Here is a 21,245-nt window from a genome sequence, read left to right as displayed (position 1 = left end):
TCTAAAGAAGCCCGGAGATGTAAATGCGCGCGCGCGCATACACACACACACACACACACACACACACACGACGCATGCCCTCACATGAAAGGATGCACTCAATGCAGCACAACACAGTCCCATAGGTAATCCAAGAAATACAAGCTAAGGAGTGCAACAGAGGAGAGGCGTTTAAATGGAGGAGGGGCAGCAATTACTGAGGGGAGGGAAGAGTGATTCTTGTGTGTGGGGTGTCTCTGTAGATGGGGAGAGGTGAAGAGGAGGAACGGCTGCTTTGCGGGTGGGTGGGTGGGGCATCAAATGGTTGGAGAGGAGAGGAGATGGGGTGGGGGGTGAGGGTATGAGTCCCCTCTGGAGGGTCTCCAGTGTAGGCTAGGGAGGCTGAGGCTGGTTTGGGAGAAGTAGGGGCCCAGTGGTGGTTTGTGAGCAGAGGGAGAATGAAACCACAGTCTTGTTTTCGCAAAGTGACTCTTTGATGGTTGGTCGAATGGAACAGACGAGAGGCCAGGAGACAACCCATGACAGGTGGCCCAGGATGGGCTTTCAGGGTTTACCTGAGTGCAGTTAGTAAGGAATCGGAAGAATATAGGTTGAGCACTGTTACATAAGGTAAAATGTCATGATTTGCGTGGATTATGAGGATTAGAAGGCCTTGGAAAAAAGCAAGTTAAACAGAAAAAGGTGTGATCAGTGATACCCATGTGTCACTTGCTACAGACAGACAAACATTCCTGAAAAACATTCATGCTGGCCCCATGGGTCACGGAGTAGATCGGCTCCCTTGGCCACCATCTTCACAGGATGAGATCACTTCGTGCTTCTGGAAGGGCTTAGGTGACCAACCTTCAGCTTCTCCCTTGGGTGCAGCCTGCCCCATAGCCTGTCTTTGTCCTGTTAGCTTCCTGGAGGCTCAGTTTCTTGTCTGAAAAAGAAGGCAGTTGGACAGCTGACTCACTCCGCTGCTCATGTTAGGAACCTAGGCCTGGTATTTACATTGTGACTCAGGCATGCTTACTGGAAGAAACAGTTTTCCTGCCTCGCTGGATCACCTATTTTCCCAGACCTAGGGGGTAGTTCTTTGAAGAGTCGTCTTGTCTTCAGTAGGAAGTGATAAATAAGCTCAGTGCCCTTCTGGGCCTCAGCATCCTCTCAACACCTGGCCTGACCTGTCTTGCACGGCGTTAAGGCAGAGGGCATTCAGGGAGTTCTGCAGGCTGGGGGTTCCCTGCCCTGGGCTGGCCTCCTGGGTCTTGTCCTGGAGCCTGTCCCCAGTCAGGGCAACCAAGAACGGAGCCTTAGTCATCAGGCGTATTTTTTGGTTGGAGTCAGCATTGAGGACTCTGGACCAGAGTCCCGGCTGAATAGACAAAAAACGAAAGCTTGGGTAGGGCGTGGGGCGCAGGGGGTGGGGTGGGGTGCAGGGGGGTGCGGGTTGGAATCAGAAGGGCCTGGAATGAAGCACTTCCTCCTTGAAACTCTTCAGAATGTGAGTGCTTTGTGAGATGAGAGGGAAGCTGGCTGCTTCGCTAGTGTCCCGTGCTTACTGTTACCTTCCCTGGTAAGGTGTCAGCTCCCGCAGGCTTTACTGACGGAGGCCTGGGCACGTGCAGAAGAAACTAGGGTCCCTGGAGGAGCAGCTGTTTCCCTTTGATTCCACTTGTGGTTCAGCTCTCCCTAGCATTTCTCCTGGGTCCCCCAGATTCACTTCTCAGGAATCACGGCCGGTGATTTCCTGGCTGAAGACCTGGGAACCTGGGGTCCCTGGAGCAGACATTGTTCATTCAGCACATATTAGGGAGCACCTACAGGGTGCCAGGTCTAGCTCAAGGTTTGGGGAGGATTCATGAATGATAGAAGAAGACGAAAATCTGCTCTCATGGAGGAGATAAATAAGAAATAGGAAAATAAGAAAATAGACAAAACACGAAGCCTGCATCCCATCTAGCTTGAGCATCTGTGACAAATGCTAAAATGGATTGACTGTAAGGGACAGGAATTTATTTCCCAGCACCTGGGCGCCTGGGGGTCTGAATTCAGGGCAAAGGCTCAAGGAGAAGAAACCTGCACTCCTTGGTTCCCTGGAGATCTCTACCTGGCGTCTATCATTTCTATTTGTGTTTGCATCTGTGTCTAATTCCCTTTTTTATTATCTGAAAAGAGGTTAGGCTGAAGACACACTTTATATTAATAATGCCTTATACGAACATGATAAGTAAAATCCTTTTCCCAAATGGGATCACTTCCACGAGTATGCTCACTGCCACGGCGCCCATTCTGATCGACCACGCCCTATTTCTCAGACTGTAAATCTTTAACCTGAGCAGGCAGCCTCATCTCACACCCTTGGGGTGGCTGGTGGGTTTTGACCCACTGTCCTCGCAGTTAGCAGTCGAATGCTTACTTGACATGACATTAAGATTTGCAATGCTTATTTTGGGAGGACACAGTTAACCCATAACAGCATGTTCCCATCAAGTTGACTCTGCCTCATAGTGACCCTACGTAGGGTTTCCGAGTCTATAAATCTGTAAGAGAGCAGAACGCCTCATCTATCACCCTGAGGAGTGGCTGGTGGATTTGAACTACAGATGTTGGACTTAGCAGTCCAACACTTCGTGCACGGCACCAGGAGAGCTCCTTATAACAGTGTGTTAGGTAGCGCTAAATGCTTGGGCAGAGGAAATAAAGCAGTACAGGGGACCCACTACGTAAGTAACATTTAACATGTAGATCAGAGCCTTCGTGGCATAGTGGTTATGCATTGGGCTGAGATCCTCAAGGTCAGCAGTTCAAAACCGCCAGCTGCTCTGTGGACGAAATAGGGGACTTTCTACTCCTGCAAACAGTTCTGACCTCAGAAACTCAGGGGCAGGCAGCTCTACCCTGTCCTATAGAGTTGCTATGAGTTGGCATCGACTCGATGGCAGTGAGTTTGCTCATTGTGTGCACTTTCGATGAGTCCTGCTGGACCAGTGGTCAAGTGTTCAACTGCTGACCACGAGCAGTGAGTGCCATGTGAGAAAAGACCTGGAGGCCTGGGGGAAGATCATGCAGGCGGTGGGGTCAGTCAGCACCGGAAGATCTATGAAGTGGACAAACACGTCCCCTTGTCCCCTCTTCTCTCCCTCAGGTCGGGACGGATCAGACATCTAGATACCATTGCTCTTGTAAGGAATGAAGCCAGGGATGAGTTTCTCCGGGGGCCGGGGGTGGGGCAGCCCTAGGGGCATAGCGGTTCCACGTCGTGCTGCTAGCCATGTCTGCAGGAGGAGCCCACCAGCCTCTCCGAGGGCAAAAGACTAGACGTCCTGCTCCAGTAGAGAGGGAGAGTCGTGGCAACCCATGGGTCCCTTCTGCTCTGCCTTACAGGGTGACTAGGAGTGGGAATCCCCTGGATGGCAGCGAGTTTGGTTGTTGGTTTGGGGGCTGGAGATAAAGGATTTTCCTTTAAGTTTGGTCTCTGATTGTGAGATAAGATGATTCATTTCTGTTTGAGCAATTCCAGCCCAGGCAGTGTTGGGGAAGTTGGGGAAGTAGTTGAAGGTTGTGTGTGTGTGTGTGTGTGTGTGTGTGTGTGCGTGTTTTCAGCCTCTGGCTGTCTCCTCTGCACCACACACATTGCTGCCTTTCCGTTTGCAAGCAGGGTTGGCAGAAACTTTGAGGAGGGTGCTCATTACTGCCGGTCCATACCTGCCTTGGGAAATAGCCCGCTTCCTGACCCCTCTCCAGGGAGAACTGCCTTCAAGGACTGCATCGCCACCCCACCGGCATGCAGTGTCCTTGAACAGGTTTGTTACTCTTCCTGGGCTTGGCTTGTCTTTTGTAATTATCACCAACATAGCCGCCGTACCTGCCTGTGTGGGCAGTCAGAAAGATTAGAGAGAGTCTGGGTAAAGTAAGCACAGGAGAGCGTGTTGTTAGGTGCTATCGAATCCGTTTCCACTCGTAGTGGCCCCTGCCCGTACAGCTGCGGGAGGCACTGCCTGGTCCCACGTCGTCCTCACAGTCATTGGTGTACTTGAGCCAATCGTCTTAACCACTGTGTCTTCCCCAAGAGAAGGGAGCTGTTAGTAATTTATCAGCTAAGACTAAAAGCAGCAAATACTGCTTCAGCTTTATCATTGTCCCTGTTTTACCGGTGGACACTGTAGAGCCCAGAGAGGCTTGAGGTCACCCAGCTGTAAGTGGTAAGATGGAAATTGAGCCCAGGTAGTCTGGTGGCCCAAATGCTGCCTTTGAACTCTGTGACTAAACCGCTTCTTCTTTGCCTGGGACTTTGTGATTATCAGTTACCAGTGTGTTCCGTTCTGTGCAGACAGGCCCACGTCTACAGGGAGGCACAATGAGGCATGGGGGCTAAAAAAGAAATGCTCCAGGCGTTTCCCAAGGAAGCCCCTGGAGAGTGAACAAGATTTTTCTCCTCCTCCCACCTCCCCGCCATCCTCCCTCTGCTGCGGCAGTGAATGGGACTGTCAGGCTTGTGTGCAGACCCCAGAGCGGCAGCAGGCAAAGGGTGGGGAAGCACAAGAACCCACCTCCACGACTTCCCCTGCCACAACACGTGTTTTCCACTGGTGAGTCCAGGCGCCAGGGCCAGGGGAGCCGGAGACAGGAAGTAGACAAGGGACGCATAGATATCAGAGCAATTTGAATGTACCCAGTGCTGAGGTAGATACAGGGCCAGTGAATCATGTGGCTCTTCCAGCCAAAGTCTCTAACTCCCACCCAGGGGGACTTTTCCTGCACGGGTCTGTGTAAGAAGGTGGGGGAAAGATACTGATAGGATTCTCCGGTCGCTGTTGTGAGCAGGATTCCTTGGATAGCCATCCTGCTGGGTATCAAATGAGGGGTCTGAGAAGCAGGAGTAGGATCTTACTACTAGCAAGAACCAGGAGTGGTGTGCATCCTCCGGAGCCCAAGTTGCCGGGCAGTGAGCCTCCTGGATCCAAGAGACGCCTGTGGACATCAGAGAAGCAGCAGCAGCACAGAGTGGAGGACTTCCCAGCCCACAGAGCAAGTCAAGCTGAGGGCTCTTGGGCAGGAGGCTGCCGTGTGGGTGGGGGGACCTGTGGATACCTAACGAGGGAGCTGGGTTTGCTGAGCCACAGAGCTTGAGCTGAGTGCGGCAGGCCCGTTGGCTGTCTGTCTGTAGCTCCGAAAACTTTGCATCGTGTCCTGAAGAACAACTATATCTTGAGCGTTTCTTTCCTGCACGGCAACCTCTTACTTCCTTCATAAACCCCTTAACCGTGAATACTGTCTGTGAGTTTTGTGTGGCCATTGGGATAGATTACAGAATCTAGATCAAGGCAGAGAATACTGTTTGAGACAGAACACAAGTTTAATCCAGTGTCCATTCTAGTTTGAAGAATTGTGAAATTACTACAGTCTACCTGAATGATGCCCGAGCAGTGTGGCCATCTGAAGTCAGGACCCACCATGAACAAAACTGAGAGACAGCTTAATCTATGAGGTGGTCATGGCCGGCATGGCTACTCCTTGGCTCATTTAAAATAATCAGCTTTTAAAATAATTACAACTCACAGTATTTTGAAAAGCGTTCCCCCTTCCCCGAATGATAAACTAATAAACTCACCTTGGGAAATATAAAAATAGAAGTAAGTCATTTATAATCTTGCCAAATAGAAATTAAAAAATGGACATTTTAATGTGCTTTCTTTTAGTCTGTTTTTGATGTAATCGATCATCTGACATACATAACTTTGTATTCTAATTCTTCTGTTTTTAAGAAGCCAAACTAAGACAGTCTGTGTGTATTAGTTTTCCGAAGAGTAGCAAGATTTTTGTGTGTGTTCCTTAAATTTAGATGTCTCTACCATATGACATCGATGTGGATATTGACAATCTTTTTAAAAAAGAGTTCGCAGCATAGTCCCGGGTTTCCGGCCCCCAGTTCTTAGCCCTTCATCCCCATAGTATTAGCTTTCAAGAGTCCCTTATTCCCTCTGTCCGAGTAAAGCCCATAGTTTCTTGCTACTGCCTTTCTCTTGCGCTACCATGTACAACACACACACACACACACACACACACACACACACACACACACATACACTCCACACATGTACATATACTCTGCCCCTTCTCCTCCACTAGATAGTGGGCCCTGGATGGAGAGGGCCTGAAGGGCAGAAAACAGCTGCCAGCATTGCTCCGGCGTGGGGAGGGGAGCGTCCTCGTTTTCTGTTGTCAGGCGCCATCGAGCTGATTCCACTGTTGTACAGCAGCCCCTGTAGAGCTGAATGAAACACTGCCCAGAACTGTGCCCCCTCACAACTGTTACAGTGTTAGAACCCATTGTTGCAGCCACCGTGTCAGTCCATCTCGCAGAGGCCCTTCCCCTTTTTCGCTGCCCCTCCGCTTCTCCAGGGATTGGTCTCTCTCAGTGGCAGGCCCAAAGTACATGCGACGAAGTCTCACCCTTCTCCCCTGGTTGTCTAGTGCTGCTAAAACTGTAGTGCCGCAAGTGGTGACTGGAAGAAATACATTTAATTCTCCATTTGCGAGGCTAGAAGCTCTGATTCAGAGCACAGGGTCTAGGGGACGGCTTTCTCCCTCTATCTCCTGGCTTGAAGTTCTTTGTGCAAAGCCCCCAGATCCAACTCGATGTCTCAAAAAAGATCGACTCAAGATGTTTTCTAATCCTGTGGATTCTATCTCACTTCACGGACATAGCAAATCCTGTCTCACTACATCATAGAGGCCAGGGTTTACAACACATCGTAGCTAATGACACAACACTCAGGATCTCGTCTCCCCAAATGGACACGTAATTGGGGGCTACACTATTCATTCCTGAGAGACTCTGGGGCATAAGATGGGAAGAGTGAGGATCTGTGGATCACTAATAACAAGTAGTCTCAGAACTAATGCTGGGCCAGAAGAGGGCACTGGGCAGGAAGACCTCTAGCTGAATTGGGGGCCAGTGTGCAGTGGGCCGTCTCCATCCTCGTGCCAAGCCGCGGAGCAGCAGTTGACACCTAAAAAGCAGGCCTGACCGCCCTCCCTATGAGCAGGTGTCCAGTAGCCCCCAGTCTGCTTCAGCCTAAAGTACAGAATGAGGAGCCTGACAGCAAGCTTGCCCTGTTGGGGGTAGAATTAGGGCTTTGGCTTTGGGAAAGCAGGATGCTCCCTTACTGTCACTGCATCCAGTCTTTTGTCACAGGAAGTTGAGTTTATGCAGACTCTGTTGTGGTACAAACCAGTAGGAGAGTGTGATAGGTGGGTTTATTGTGCCAACCCGGCCAATAAGAACATGTGGGATGAATAAGGCCGCAGTTTGATTGGAGGGCAAAGAGATAAATGGCTCAGCAAGCCCCGCCTATCTATCTCTCTCTCTCTCTCTCTCTCTCTCTCTCTCTCTCTCTCTCTCTCTCTCTCTCTCTCTCTCTCTCTCTCTCTCTCTTTCTCTCTGGTGATCGAACCAGAGTGCAGCTGCTAGTTTTCTGCCCCAGCTCGTGAGCTACAATACCTGTGGGACTGCCAACCTCTGGATCATGTTGCTAAAGCTTGCGGTTCTTTTGAGACCTGCTTTGCCACGCTGCTGGTATATACATCATTTGAACTTTGGACAGTTGGACCCTGGCATCTTCCTGAGGGTTGGTGACCCACCCTGCTCTTTGCTGCCTGCAAATGCCGTACTGCCTGCGTTGCCCATGGGAAGGCTCAGTTGTCTGCTTCCTTGACTTTGGACCTAGCAGCCCTCATGAGTTGAAGGACTTCCAGTGTATTAACTGTTCCAAGGAAGTAAGTTGAACTGAGCCATCTGTACTGCTATGTGGACTAATTAGCTGTTATATTCCTTCATTCTGTATATATGTCTTATCTATCTATCTTTCTATCTATCTATCTACCTATCTATCTACCTATCTATCTATCTAAAATCATAAGTGTCCTGGTTCTGTTTCTCTAGCGAACCCTGTACAACACACAGAGAGAGGCAAGAGGCAAGACTTTCAGGTACTTTGTGTTGTTCTCTGACTGTTACCCAAATGTGGGTGCAGTTTGCATTTAGTCTAAGCTCATGGGCAAAGGAGAACAGAAGGGTGGGGTTCTGCCAAGAGAGTGAGGTGCTTTTGCCAATTCTTTGGAACTTCCACTCTCTTCACATTGGGGTTAGCCAGCGTGACCTTCCATCCTTAGGACCCACCCTTTTAGTCCCAGCTAAACCAGCAAGATCTGGCGTATCAGAGTACCAAGCCAGCAGGATCTGGAGTATGCGTGTTTGGGTGCATGCATGCGCACGTGCGCGCGCGCACACACCGCTGCTCTGCATGGAGTCCCTGTACTTTTCAGTTTTGCCATCTGCTAGTGTATCTCGCTTCGAGGCCAAGAGGAAACTGGTAAGATGGCGGAGTGTAAATCCCACCTGTATCATTTCCAGGAGCCTTGGTTGCATCGCGGTGATGCATTGGGCTGTAATCTGGAAGGTGAACAGTTCAAAACCACCAGAGCTCCAAGGAAGAAAGACAGGGTTTTCTATTCCAGTAAAGAGTTCCAGTCTTGGAGACTCTTAGGGCAATTTTACCCTGTACTGTAGAGTCCCTTTGAGTCAGTATTGACTCAGTACCAATGAGTTTCATTTTCGTTTGTGATTTGTATCATTTCCTTGTTCTTTGATTTTAAATAAATGATTTAATGTCTCTGTTTCAATTTCCTCATTTACAAAACAGAGTTAAGTTTTGTTGAAAAACAGATGAGTTAGTAGGTGAGGCTCAAGCTCGGGTCTAGCTCTTGGTAAGCGCTGTGTAGGCAGCTCTGATGGGGATGATGACCTTCTTGGCCACAAAAACCCTCCTGTAGGATCTGTTCCCATCAACCCCGTTCTCTGGGGGTGGGGCAGCCGAGGAGGAAGAGACCAGCGCACCTAACTAAGTCCTCCAGCTTCTCCTGAAGACGGCCTGTGAGTTAATGGGGGTAGGCGGGGTGAGAATTTCGCTAAGCAGCCTGGTCGGAGCCCTGAGTATGACATCCAACACCCCCAGTTACTAATACAGGACCTCAAAGGAGTCACTTAACTTCAGGGTCTTGGTGTGTTTGTCTTTATCGTGAGCATCATCATAGTAATAGCTGCCGATCTCCATGTGCCACTTGGGGATTAAATGAGCTGATAAAGGAAAGAAAGCAAGCTGCTGATGTCGGAACCCACTGGAGACTGGCATGCAACAACTGTGAAACACGTGAGGTCTTAGGAAACACCCATTTTTCTGGCTGATCACTGTGTTAAATTCTACATATAATCTCCTCCCTGGGGCACGGGCAGCAGAAAAGTGGGTGAAGGGAGACGTCGGACAGTGTAAGACATGACAAAATAATGATAAGTTATAAATTATCAATGGTTCATGAGGGAGGAGGGAGGGGGAAAGGAGGGGGAAACCATGAGGAACTGATACCAAGGACTGGAGTAGAAAGCAAATGTCTTGAGAATGATGATGGCAACAAATGTACAAATGTGCTTGACACATGGATGGATGGATTGTGATAAGAGTTGTACAACCCCCCTTATAAAATTATTAAGAAAGAATTTATAAAAAGATCTATTTGTAGGGGAAAAATTGGCACCTAGAGCTGGGTTTGCAAGTTCTAGAACCTGTGTTAAGACTCTTCCTTAACTCTCTTCCAGGCTTTAAGACTGCACAACTCAGAATAAATCTGAGCATTCAGCCAGCTTCTTTCCTTATAAACTTGGATCTCACATGTCACACCTGCTCCTCTGGGGGATTTCCACTGGCTCCTGGTCTCCGTGGGACAAAGGCACTGGGGCAGACTGCTCCCAGGGGACTTTTCTAGGCTATGGTAACAGGCAGCAACCTGGAATTTTCTCTGGAAATTACCTGGTACTTTTAGTATCCTGAGAATTTATCCAGCCGACTTTGAGGTCAACCCATGTATCACCCCTCAAAAACAAAACACTCGAAAAATGTTGTTGGTTATTGTTATTAGGCGCTACCCAGTTGGTACTGACCCGTAGCAGTCCTGTACACAACACTGCCCAGTGCTGTGCCATCCAGTCGTTCCTAGCTAGAGCCCCTTGTTGCAGCCATGGTGCCAGCCCATCTCCTTGAAGGTCTTTCTTGATTTTGCTGCCTTTGCACTTCACCAAGCATGATGCCCTCTTCCAGAGACTAGTCTCTCCTGACAACGTGTCCAAAGTATTTGGACAACATATCCAAAGACCAAGTCTCACCATCCTGGCCTCTTTAAGGGATACTAACTGTACTTCTTCCAGGACAGATCTGTGCATCTGGCAGCCCATGGCTCTTTCGTTATTCTTCACTAGCACCTCAGTCCAAATGCATCCGTTTTTCTCCAGTCCTGCTTCCATCGTCTAACTTTCATAGCCATGTGAGGGATTGAAAAGACGATGGCTTTGAAAACGAAGACGGCAACAAATGTGCTTGACACCAAGAATGCGTGTGTGGGTTGTTATGAGAGCTGCACGAGCCCCCAAAGAAATGATTTCTCAAAAAGGAAAGACCATGGCTTGGGTCAGGAGTGCCTTCGTCCTCAAAGTAACATCCTTGCTTTTTAAGACTCTAAAAGAGGTCCTGTGCAGCCGGTTGACCCAGTGCTACGCATCTTTTGATCTTTTGACTGCCACCCCCATGAGCATTGGTGGTGTGTCCAAGCAAGGAAAAATCTTTGACAACTTTAATCTTTTTGCCATTTATCATGATCCACTTGTAAGGCTTTTACAGTGAATTCTAATCCATGCTGAAGTCGGCAATCCTTGATCTTCACCAACATGCTCTGAGGTCCTCCTCATTTCAGCAACACTGATATTTAAACGCTGCCAAATGACTTGTCATAAATCACATAGGCAACAACAACAAAGGCACAGGCATAGCGTGAATACCCGCTCCAAGGGTGTCACTTACTCTAGACTCTCTTCTATTTTGACTCGGGTTTTATTTACTGACTGCATTCTATGCATGTATCTTTTGTGTCCTCAACATGATAGGAATCTATTGTAGTCAGGTACCGTCTAATCCATTGCCATTGTCAATTCCAACTCATAGTGACTCCATAAAATAGCCCAGGACTGCCCTATAGGGTTTCCAAGGTTGTAATTTTTTAGAGTAATATTTTAATGAGTTTTGGGTGAACATTTACACAGAAAATTAGGTTTTCATTTAAAGGTTGCCACACAAATTGCCAGGGACCTTAGTTATGTGTACCGTAATGTGTCAACGGCCTTTTTAATGGAACTCGGTTTGTTTCCTTCCCCGATTTCCCTGCCCCCATTTTCTGGCTTTGGCTTTGTATTTGTTGACCTCTGGTCTGAACGTGAGTGCTGTTTTTCACCCATGGCTATCACGGAGCCCTGGTGGTGTAGTGGTTATGAGTTGCCCTGCGATCTGCATGTTGAATATTTCAAAACCACCAGCAGCCCCTTGGGAGAAACACTGGACATTCTACTTCCATCCATAAACAGTTACAGTCTCAGGAGCCCACAGGGGATCGCCATGAATCAGCATTGACTCCATGGCAGTGAGAGACGATTCATGAAGAATCTGGTAGACATATGATGCGGGAAGAAACAGGTGGCTGTGGGGGGGGGGTTTGTTTGTTTGTTTGGTGGTGGTGCATTATAGCTCATTCTGCCCTGAGAACTTCCGTTTGAAAGATGGGCTTTAAGGAGCAGGGTGAGTCGAACCTTCCATACCCACACCCACCTTGTTGTGATATGCAGGACAATACAGTGTTTAAGCTGTTGAATGCTAATCCGTAGGTTGGTGGCTCGCAATAAATTCTTAGCCGGGAAGTTGGTGCTCAGAGTTGTGTGTAAAAGTTCTAGAACCCATGTTAAGACGATTTCCCGTAATTTTGTTCTGAGAGAGGAAGATGTGACAGTCTACTTCTATGAAGATGACTGTGGGGTACCAGCCTCCACAATTGAATGGGGCCATCATGACCTCAGGAGCCAGATCTGTGCAGAGAGAGTGAATATATTCACTTGGGAATATATTACTTCCCAGGAGCTGCTTTTGGGGTGTGTATTACAGGTAACCATTTGGGTAACAGGAAGGAGTTGTACAATAGACATACTCATGACAGGAAGGCACACAGGTAACAAGAGAGGGGGACTAGAGTCAAGATGGCAGCTGGTGCCTTTGGATTCTCCTTCAAGGGAACCCTTATCAGAAGGGAGTGGGCTCTACTTAGGGTGAGACAGACTATAGGGTCTGATTGCTCAAGATGGCTGGTAACCTTCTGACAGATAACCTTTTTTCCCCCCGCTTTAGCCTTGATGCGCTTCCTTTGGATTTCTTTTTTTTAAAATTTAATCATTTTATTGGGGGCTCGTACAACTCTTATCACAATCCTTACATCCATCCATTGTCTCAAGCACATTTGTACATTTGTTGCCATCATCATTCTCAAAACATTTGCTTTCTACTTGAGCCCTTGCTATCAGCTCCTCATTTTTCCCCTCCCTCCCTGCTCCCTCCTCCATCATGAACCCTTGATAATTTGTACATTATTATTATTTTGTCATATCTTACACTGTCCGACATCTTCCTTCATCCACTTTTCTGTTGTCCATCCCACAGGGAGGAGGTTATATATAGATCCTTGTCATTGGTTCCCCTTTCCACCCCACCTTCCCGGTATCTCCACTCTCAGCACGGGACCATCTGTCCTGGATTCTCTGTTTGCAGTTCCTATCTGCACCAATGTACACTGGCAGATAACCTTTAAGCAGTTGATCGCCAAGTGTGTGGTCAGTGTTTGCACACAGCACCTTAGGTTAGGGATATATTAAGGGGGGGGGCAACCTGGGGAAGAACTTTTCTGTTTCCCACAGGTGACACCTTTGGAAACCTTTTGGCACAGTTCTCCTTTGCCCTGAAGGGTCCCCATGAGTTAGACTCAGCCTGGTGTGAAGCCTGAAGCATTCCCTACTCTACAGTAAGCAAAGGAGGAAAAATCTCAAACCCACTGGCGTCGAGATTTCCACTCATGATGACCCTGTATAAGGTTTCCAAAGGCTGTAAATTTTTATGGGAGCAGATGGCCTCATCGTTCTCCGACAGAGCGGTGTGAATGGCTGAGCAAGGCTTACCTGACTTCGCCACTAAGGTGACCCTTCTGTTCTAGACTAGAGTAGTGGTTCTCAAATGGGGGTGACTTTGACCTCCCTCCTTCAGGGACATTTGCCAGTGTCCGGAGTTGTTTGGGGGTGTCACATCTGAGGAGTTGTTAGTGGCACCTCCGGGGTGGGTGCTAGGGTCCTGAAGCACCCTATGATGCCCAGGAGAGCCCCTAACAACCAGGAGTTAGGCAACCCAAAGCTCAGAAGTGCCCATGTTGAGAAACCTGCTCCAAGAACCTGGCAGAGTCATGAAGAACAGGACTGATCTGCAAACACCCTAGGGGAGTCCCCTCTAGCTTTCCCTCCTCCCTCCCTCCCTTGTTCCCTCCTTTTCTTTCCATGCTACATAAGGACTATGCAGTAAACTGTGCAAAGCACCCTGGGTTTCAGCATGAAGACTCGGGAGGTATTCTCCCTCCTCTGGGAAAAATCGAGAGACCACCCCTGGCTTCCTCAGCAGCCCTCTCAGAAAGCATCTCTGACTGGGCTCTCTTCCTGCAGATAGATCGCGCCACACACCCACTTCACACCGGTGCTTTGGGATCTGTTCCGGAAGCAGATGCATCTAGCCTCCACCGCACTTCTGGGAGTGTGCATCCTCTGGAGCCTGCGACCTCCGTTTATTATGCAGTACATATAGCTTATAGAATTCTGAGTCATGACTGAGTGACGATAGTCCACTGCTTTGGTGGCTTATCACTTCAGCCAAAGCTATTCCAGTTGGAAGCCCCTTCAGGGTCCCCGAAGGCCATGATGTGACAATAGGCCAAGTGAGGGGCTCTCTGTTTCATTATGGAAAAGACTGAAATGGCCCAAGTGTTCTTCCAACAAGGCCACTCACATCTCTGAGACAATTACAGGGTCGCCTCAGTGAGGGATCCTTAGGGAAGAAAGCTCCTTTTATTTTTTCTTTTCTTAACCTTTTACTAGGGGCTCATACAACTCTTATCACAATCCACACATATACATACATCAGTTGTATAAAGCACATCCGTACATTCTTTGCCCTCATCATTAGAAAGCTCCTTTTAATGCTGTATCAAGTGTCAGCAAATTTTAACAAATTGCAGGAAGTACCAAAGCTACCCTTATCCAGGCTCAGCCTCCCTCTCCCAGGCTGACCCACGGCTAAGCCGCCACGACTTAGGATTTTCTTCCTTTTTGGTGCTTTTCAGCCAACCCTTCAGTTTGGGGCTGAGTCTGTCATTCTCTTGAGACTCCCTGCTGCCCCAGACAACATCAATAACCCCCCTAGCAGGCAGGGATCAGAGACCACCGTGTCCATTGGCTAACTGGTTCTTTCATGCTTACTGTATCTTATTTTCTTTAATATGTTATTTCATGAATGTTATTATTATTAATGTTATTTTACTTGAATAATCTGAATAAAATGAGAAGCTTTGCGTTCTATCTCAAAACACACGTCAGGATCTGAAATGGAGAAGTAGTGGGGGCAGCGCAGGGGAGTGGCTTCCAGGCAGCCTCCTCTTTTAAGAGGTGGGGTGGGGTGGCCTTTCCTGCCCCCTGAGGTTCTCTGGCTGGCCTTCCTCCTCTCCTCTCTTGCATTTCTTTAATGTACACCCTTCTAGTTCTACACTAAGGCTACCAGTATCACAACGACATCCCCAAAACCAAATTCACTGCTGTCACGCCTGTTCCAACCAACAGCATTGATCAGTTATCGCTGTAATACAGCTGGAGTGTTTGAACCGCTGACCCTTTGGTTAGCAGCCCGGCACTTAGTCCTTGAATATGTTTCAACCCAGCCAACTTCCCTGCCTTTGGATCCAGTCCACTCTGATTCATTCCGACCCTGTAGGACAGAGGATTGTCCTGTTGGGTATCTGAGACAGAACATTTTTAGAATGCCTCATCCTTCTCTTGCTGAGTGGCTGTTGACCTGGCCGTTAGCAGCCTCACGCCTAACCCCCTGCACCAGCCGGGCTCCGGAAATATGAAATAATGAAGATCCAGCCACTGATGGTGGTGGTGTCGTCCAGGAAGCAGACACCCAAATATGGAGTTCACCATGCAAAGATTTATTGGAGTAAGGCCTGGGGAAAGAAGCGGAGAGGGTCACAGGTCTGCTAGCTGTGACAGGAGAGAGGGCCTGAATAGGAAGACTCTCAGCCTGCTCGGCAGCTCTGAGGAAAGCTTAGCCCATCCAAAGGGAGCGCCAGTAAAAGAGTCCTAAGTGAGGCAGGGCGAGTGGTGGTGATGGTGGCAGTGGTGCCCGGGGGCATGGAGAGCCCTGCTGTGTGGTCAGATATCATCTAGGGCTGCCCAGGGAAAGCACAGCCTCAGTTGCGTCTGAAGCACCTCCCCTGGCAGCTCGTTTATTTGCGCTCTTTGCAACTGCTAAGCAAGTTTGTTCTCTCAGGGACACCTGAGTGGCAGGTTTTGAAGGCTGCCCAGAACTGGGCAATGTTTCCTCCTTTTGCACATAGAACCGACTTGATGGCATCTAGCAACAGCCTCATTTTGCTAACAAGACGGACGGTTCAAACCCACTGCTGTAGTTTATTGTGCCAGCCTGGCCGATAAACACAAGTAGGATTAATTGAAGGGCAGAGGGATAAATGGCTCGGTGAGCCTCACCTTGGTTGTTCTGTGCCTCAGTTTAAAGGGGTACACTACCTGTGGGATGCCTAGCCTGTGGACTGTGTCGCTGTAAGTTGAGGTCCCTTTAAGCCCACACGATTGGAATGTTCATCTCTGGAGCTGGGAACCGACAGTTGATGACAGTTGGGGACCTGCCTTGCTGTTTGCTGCCTGGGTATATATAGCCCAACTCTCTCTACAGAAGGGGACTGGCACCTGGCAGCTCTCAAGCCTTAAAGGACTGCTAGTGTCTCACTGCTTTATAATTTAACTGTTAATTTCTTGTATTATCTATCTGTATATAATTTAATGGTTCATTTCTTGTATTATATATCTAGCTTTATAAATATCTTTATATATAATTACTAGCAATCTGGTTTGTCTCTCTAGAGAACCCTGTCTAACATACCCACTAACCACTTTCAGGGAGGAAGATGAGGCTTTCTGCTCTCACAAAGGTTTATAGTCTCAGAAACCCTGTATTGGATCTTTGGGAGTCAGAATCAATTTGATGGCAGTGAGATAACACATATAATTGCTAAGATAATAGAAAATGAAACAGAACTATGAGCACTTGGGATACGAACCTCGTGTCACCCCTTTGTGAATCTCTAGGGCTTCAAACATTGATGGAAAAATAGAATTTTATTTCTAGGCTTCAGTGTTGAGCAAGGAGGCTGGTTAGGATGTTTTGTTGTTAGCTGCCACTGGGATCCATCTGATTTTCACTGGCTTTTCTTTCTTCCAGAAATAGATGGCCAACACTTTTCTCCTAGTCTGTCTTAGTCTGGAAACCCCACTGAAACCCGTTCAGCATCACGGCAATACATAAACCTCCCCGATGGACAAATGGTGGCTGTGCGTGTGGGTTATTGGCCAGGGAATTGAACACTGGTCTCCTGTGAACTTGGCCAGTAAACCACCAGTGATTCCTTGGTTTGATTAAGAAGTACCCTACTATACTTCAGCCATCCCAATACACAAATGGGAAAGAATTAGTGTAATGCAAATTGAGAGGTCAACTTTCACGAAAAACACAATAAAATTATATATCTGAAAAGTAGAAGAGAGACCAGCAGGTTCACTCAAGGGCCATTGCAGATTCAGGGACCCGTCAAAGGAATGTCCCAGTCTCTGTACTTGGGTTCCAGCCCCTTGACGACCCAAGTTCCAATGTCTGGCTGATGCTACATCATCAGCAGAGTACGCTGTCTTGCAGGTCTCACATTTCAAATGGAAAAGCACCACTGAGATCATTCTAAACACAAAGTGCAGTGAAGGGACGTGGGCGCAGCCACACGGCTGAGAGGCAGAGCTAGGACCAGGCCTGGGCGTTCAGAATCTTGGGGCCTCTAAGCGGTAGGGCTGGTCAGAAATCAGATACTTGGTCAGCTGTCTATGTTTTCGACAGATGGGAATTGGGCTGCTGCTGGGAGTTATAATGGGTCGGCCACTTATCCCTGTCCCCCTGGTGTCCGTGGCAGCCCAGCTGATGGCTCTCCTGTGTCCTTTCAGCCGGCAGTCTGCAAAGCAGCTCCTCCTGCACCTAAGCTAGTTGTCATTTCATCTCATCACCCTGTTCTTTATCGCCGCCTAGCCTTTAACAGTTCCTCACAGGCTCCTTTTCGAAACAGCTCCAACATCCCGATTGTCTTTCTCTAAAGGCCGGTCAAAAGTTCTCCTTGCAAAAGAGTCCCTGAAAGGAGAACAAACGAGGAACTTCATGCTGGTCTTGTCACAGGCAGTTACCGACAGTCACATTCTGTAATTTGAACTCTCCACACAAGTAGTAATTGAGCCCCAGCTGTCTTTTGCAACGTTCTACTTTCTGGGAAACCCACAGGGGCAGTTCTACCCTGGCCTCTGGGGGCTCTGTGAGTCGGCATCGACTCAATGGCAGCGAGTTTGGTTGGGGTTTTTATTGGAGTCAGCATCACTTTCCAAAACCCGTATCTCCGGGACGGGATGGGTGGCTTGATTCGTCTCTATTTTTAGAATGTTTTCCTATCAGAGTTGCCCCATCTGCTCTGTGAGCAGCCCTTGCAACATAGCACCCATTCCCCACTTTCTCAACTGCGGGTTCCCCCAGCGGAGCACCGGCCTGTGCTTTCCACGCCAGCACAGCGAGGTCTGGCTCTTGCTCACCACGCTCACCAAAGTCCAGGGTGAGCAACCCCAAATTGTTGGTGACCCTTCCAGGGGGACTAGAACAGATCTGCTGAGGAGACAAAATGACCGAGCAGCAAAGGTGAGAGGACATGAATTGGCATCTAAGGAGACCCCACAGTTACACACTCAGTGGCAATCTAAGGCTTGGTGCTGTGGACCTACCCAAAGGCTCTGCGAAAGGAGACCTGGCGAGCCGTTTGCCGTGAGATGACAGCCTGGGAGAACGGACTGTTTGGTGGGGCCATGGAGTCCAACATGGTTTTGACAGCATCGAATAGCAGCAGCATTCAGAGATCTAATTAAAAATGCCCGTTTAGAAGCATTTGCTGATTCATTTGACTGCCATCAACCTCAGCGCCTTGTGGTCTCTGGAAGGCTGAGGGAAACTACTTCCAGCCATGGTCCTAGGTCAGTCCTTTCTAGTTTGACTCTGTCTGCCAAACAAACACTGAACATCTGTGTACCTGACACTATGGTGGATTTCAGCGGTGCACAGACGAACAGCTCTGTCTTAAGTTGCTTACAGTCTAGCCATTACTAAAACATTCCAGTGTCTTTATCACTGGGAACAGTTTGAATCACTAGTCTTTATCACTGGAAAAATGGAGGATTGCTTAGAGACCATCTAGCTGTGGCTAGACGCCTCGCCAACTGATAAGGGCTCTCGAGTCTGTAGAGGGAAGTCCTGTGAGTAGATTTAGACAAGGTCTGAACCAAGATTTTTGTCATCACCTCCTCTCAGCCCCCCGTCCTTACCCCCACACGATGCCGTCTCTTCCTTGCTTTCCGTTTGAAGTGTTGTAGTGGTTGAGGATCTAAGCCTAGGTTAGCCGTGGCTTTCCACAGTTTGCTTTTTGTTTTAATAATTCCAAGTCTGTAGCTCAGCATGATGGAGGCCTGGTGACATAGTGGTTACATGTTGGGCCATGATCTGAAAGGTCGTCAATCTGAAACTGCCTGCCACCCTGTTAGAGAAAGATGGGGCTTTCTACTCCCATAAACAGAGTGTCAGAAACTCACAGGGCCAGTTGTGCCTTGTCCTAGAGGGTTGTTCCTGTGAGTTGGCATCGACTCGCTGGCAGGGAGTTTGTTTCTATTTTATTTTGGAGCTCTGCATGTTATTTTCCATGGGTCTCACAATTCCACTCAGCATTTAGCTGTTCATAGAACCGGATCCTCTTGACATTATGGGGTGAATTCATGCTTTTAGTGAAAACCATGTTTCTGCTGTCTTACAGCCCAGGAGTGGGCTCTGTAGTCAGGAAAATGCACGTTTTAATGGGAACATGAGAGCTGCGTATGGACAAGCCTCTGCTGTTGGAAGTGGGCACTGGCTCTCTAAACTGCCACCTAAAAATGGTCACAGTAATGCCTCCTTGTGCTAACCACAGGCTGTGCTCTTACACCAACTGTATAGAAAAAGGAGGCAAAGTAAGTGCCATGTACACACCTCAACCCAAGCCCTGTCTGTGCCTGGTTTGCATTGTGAATGGGGCAACATGGCACCGAGGGGAAAAAAAGACACAGAAAGCAGTCACAATAAAAAACAATTCTTTGCCAAACAGCAGGAGGGTGATAGCCTTGGCAGCAGTGTGGGGCAGCTCTGCTCTGACCTGCAGCGCTGCTGTGAGTTAGAGGGCCTTGACAGGAGGCAGCAGGTGGTTTGATCAGAGCTCTAGTCAGAGCCTAGTTCTCCCTACTGCATAATGGGTATTTACCCAGAGCGGCTACCCCTGTTTATCTGGGTTTGCCTGTACTTCTGGGTTTTTCTTTAATCGATGTTTTGCATGTGTCTACAAACCGGCGCTGTTGAGAAATACGCTCTGGCAGGAAACAAAGCCACAGTGTTCTAGGGCACATTGCCATGGCTTAAAATGATCTGAGAGGTATGTCGGAAAGTGAGCTGGGCAGCCCCACAGCCAGGCCGCACTCACTGGTGGCTCACATCTCTGCAGGGCTAACGGCACAGCGACAGCCCTCGTCCCAAAGGGTGAGAATGGATGGAGCTAGTCTGTGCACCTGGCATATGAGAGGAACTAGATGTCTACAAAAGGCAAAACAACAACAGCCAGTTGTCCCGTAATTGCTTTGTCTCAGGTGAGCGCACATGCACACGTGTCAGAGTAGCTCCGCAGGGTATCTTCAGTCATCTCAGGTGACCCTGCATCAGGCCCACAGTGCCCCTGTAGAAGCTGGGCTTTGGCAGTGTCCTCAGAGACAGCTCAGGGTAGGGAGACTGAGATAGCACAGCACAGGGGTCGAGGAATGGGATTGATACCGATTAGGATGCCCGCTGGATCTTTTTTCCAGAGGACCGCAATTGGGAGTCAGGGTAGACTATTTAGGACCAGCTTCCCCAGCAAATTCTGAACGAGAACCTTTTCTTTCAGCTGATTGCTTTTCATGGTGGGACAGAGAAAGGACTGTGACTTATTATAATGGATATTGGCATGGACCCAAGGTAGCCGGAGATATAATTTTCTCAAACAATTATTAATTTATTCAATCTGAAGGTAATGTTTTCACAAGATATGAGAACCCCTGACTACTTAGTAGCAAGGTCTCTAGGTTTGAATCCACCCAGCAGGCACCATGGGAGACATGGTGAAGTAGTGGCTACAGGTTGGGTTGTGATCCACAAGGTCAGCAGTTCGAAACCTCCAGCCGCTCAGCTGGAGAAAGCGAGGAAGTCCCCCAAATAGTTACAGTCTCGGAAACTCAAAGGGGCTGCTCAAACAGAATCATTGCGAGTTGCAATCAACTGGAGAGCAGGGAGTTGGTGTTTTGGGAGCAGCACCATGGACATAAAAAAGGTTGACACACCCCCCCATCTGCTTCCATAAAGATGACGGCCAAGGGCAGCTCTACTGAGTGACCTGTAGAATCTGCACGAATCAGAATCCGCTCCCCCGCAATTGTTTCTTGTCTTGGTTTGGTTGCTGCTTAACATAGCAGGTTACAACATTTCCTCTACCTGCTACCCCTTGTTTCTCAAGCCTTTGATAAAGATCCCTTCTCCTTTCTTTGTGGTCTAAAGCTAAACGCAGTTGGGCAGGGAGGAGCCCTGGTGGTGTTGTGGTTACACATTGGGCTATGCTCCGAAGGTCAGCAGTTTGAAGCCTCCAGCTTCTCTGGCTCCTCAGGAGAAAAACGGGGCATGGGGAATTCTACTTCTGTAAACTGGTACTGACTCAGAAACCCACAAGGGTAGTTCCACCCTGGCCTATGGGATCATGATGAGTGGGCATCGACCCAATGGTTTGGTTTTTATTGGGTAGTGGGGGAGAAAAAAACAAATCAAAATTTACGGCCAACTAGTCAATTCCAAGTCCTGGCGACCTTAGAGGACAGGGCAGAACGG

At 48.6% G+C, this 21,245-nt stretch overlaps 1 protein-coding gene and 1 non-coding gene across 5 annotated transcripts in view; both read left to right on the top strand.

The window, feature by feature from the left end:
* Window positions 1-21,245, top strand: part of PFKFB3 (6-phosphofructo-2-kinase/fructose-2,6-biphosphatase 3) — a 90,354-nt gene that overhangs the window by 25,896 nt on the left and 43,213 nt on the right. The gene's annotated exons all lie outside the window — the stretch shown is intronic.
* Window positions 19,254-19,387, top strand: LOC142452251 (small nucleolar RNA SNORA51). Its single transcript, XR_012785274.1, has one exon. It is a non-coding gene; the product is annotated as a small nucleolar RNA SNORA51 (small nucleolar RNA).

Source organism: Tenrec ecaudatus, chromosome 6 (genome assembly GCF_050624435.1).
Source record: "Tenrec ecaudatus isolate mTenEca1 chromosome 6, mTenEca1.hap1, whole genome shotgun sequence".
In the NCBI taxonomy this organism is placed as follows: domain Eukaryota; kingdom Metazoa; phylum Chordata; class Mammalia; order Afrosoricida; family Tenrecidae; genus Tenrec; species Tenrec ecaudatus.
Note: the sequence above shows the minus strand (reverse complement) of the source record. Positions and strands in the feature narration are given on the sequence as shown.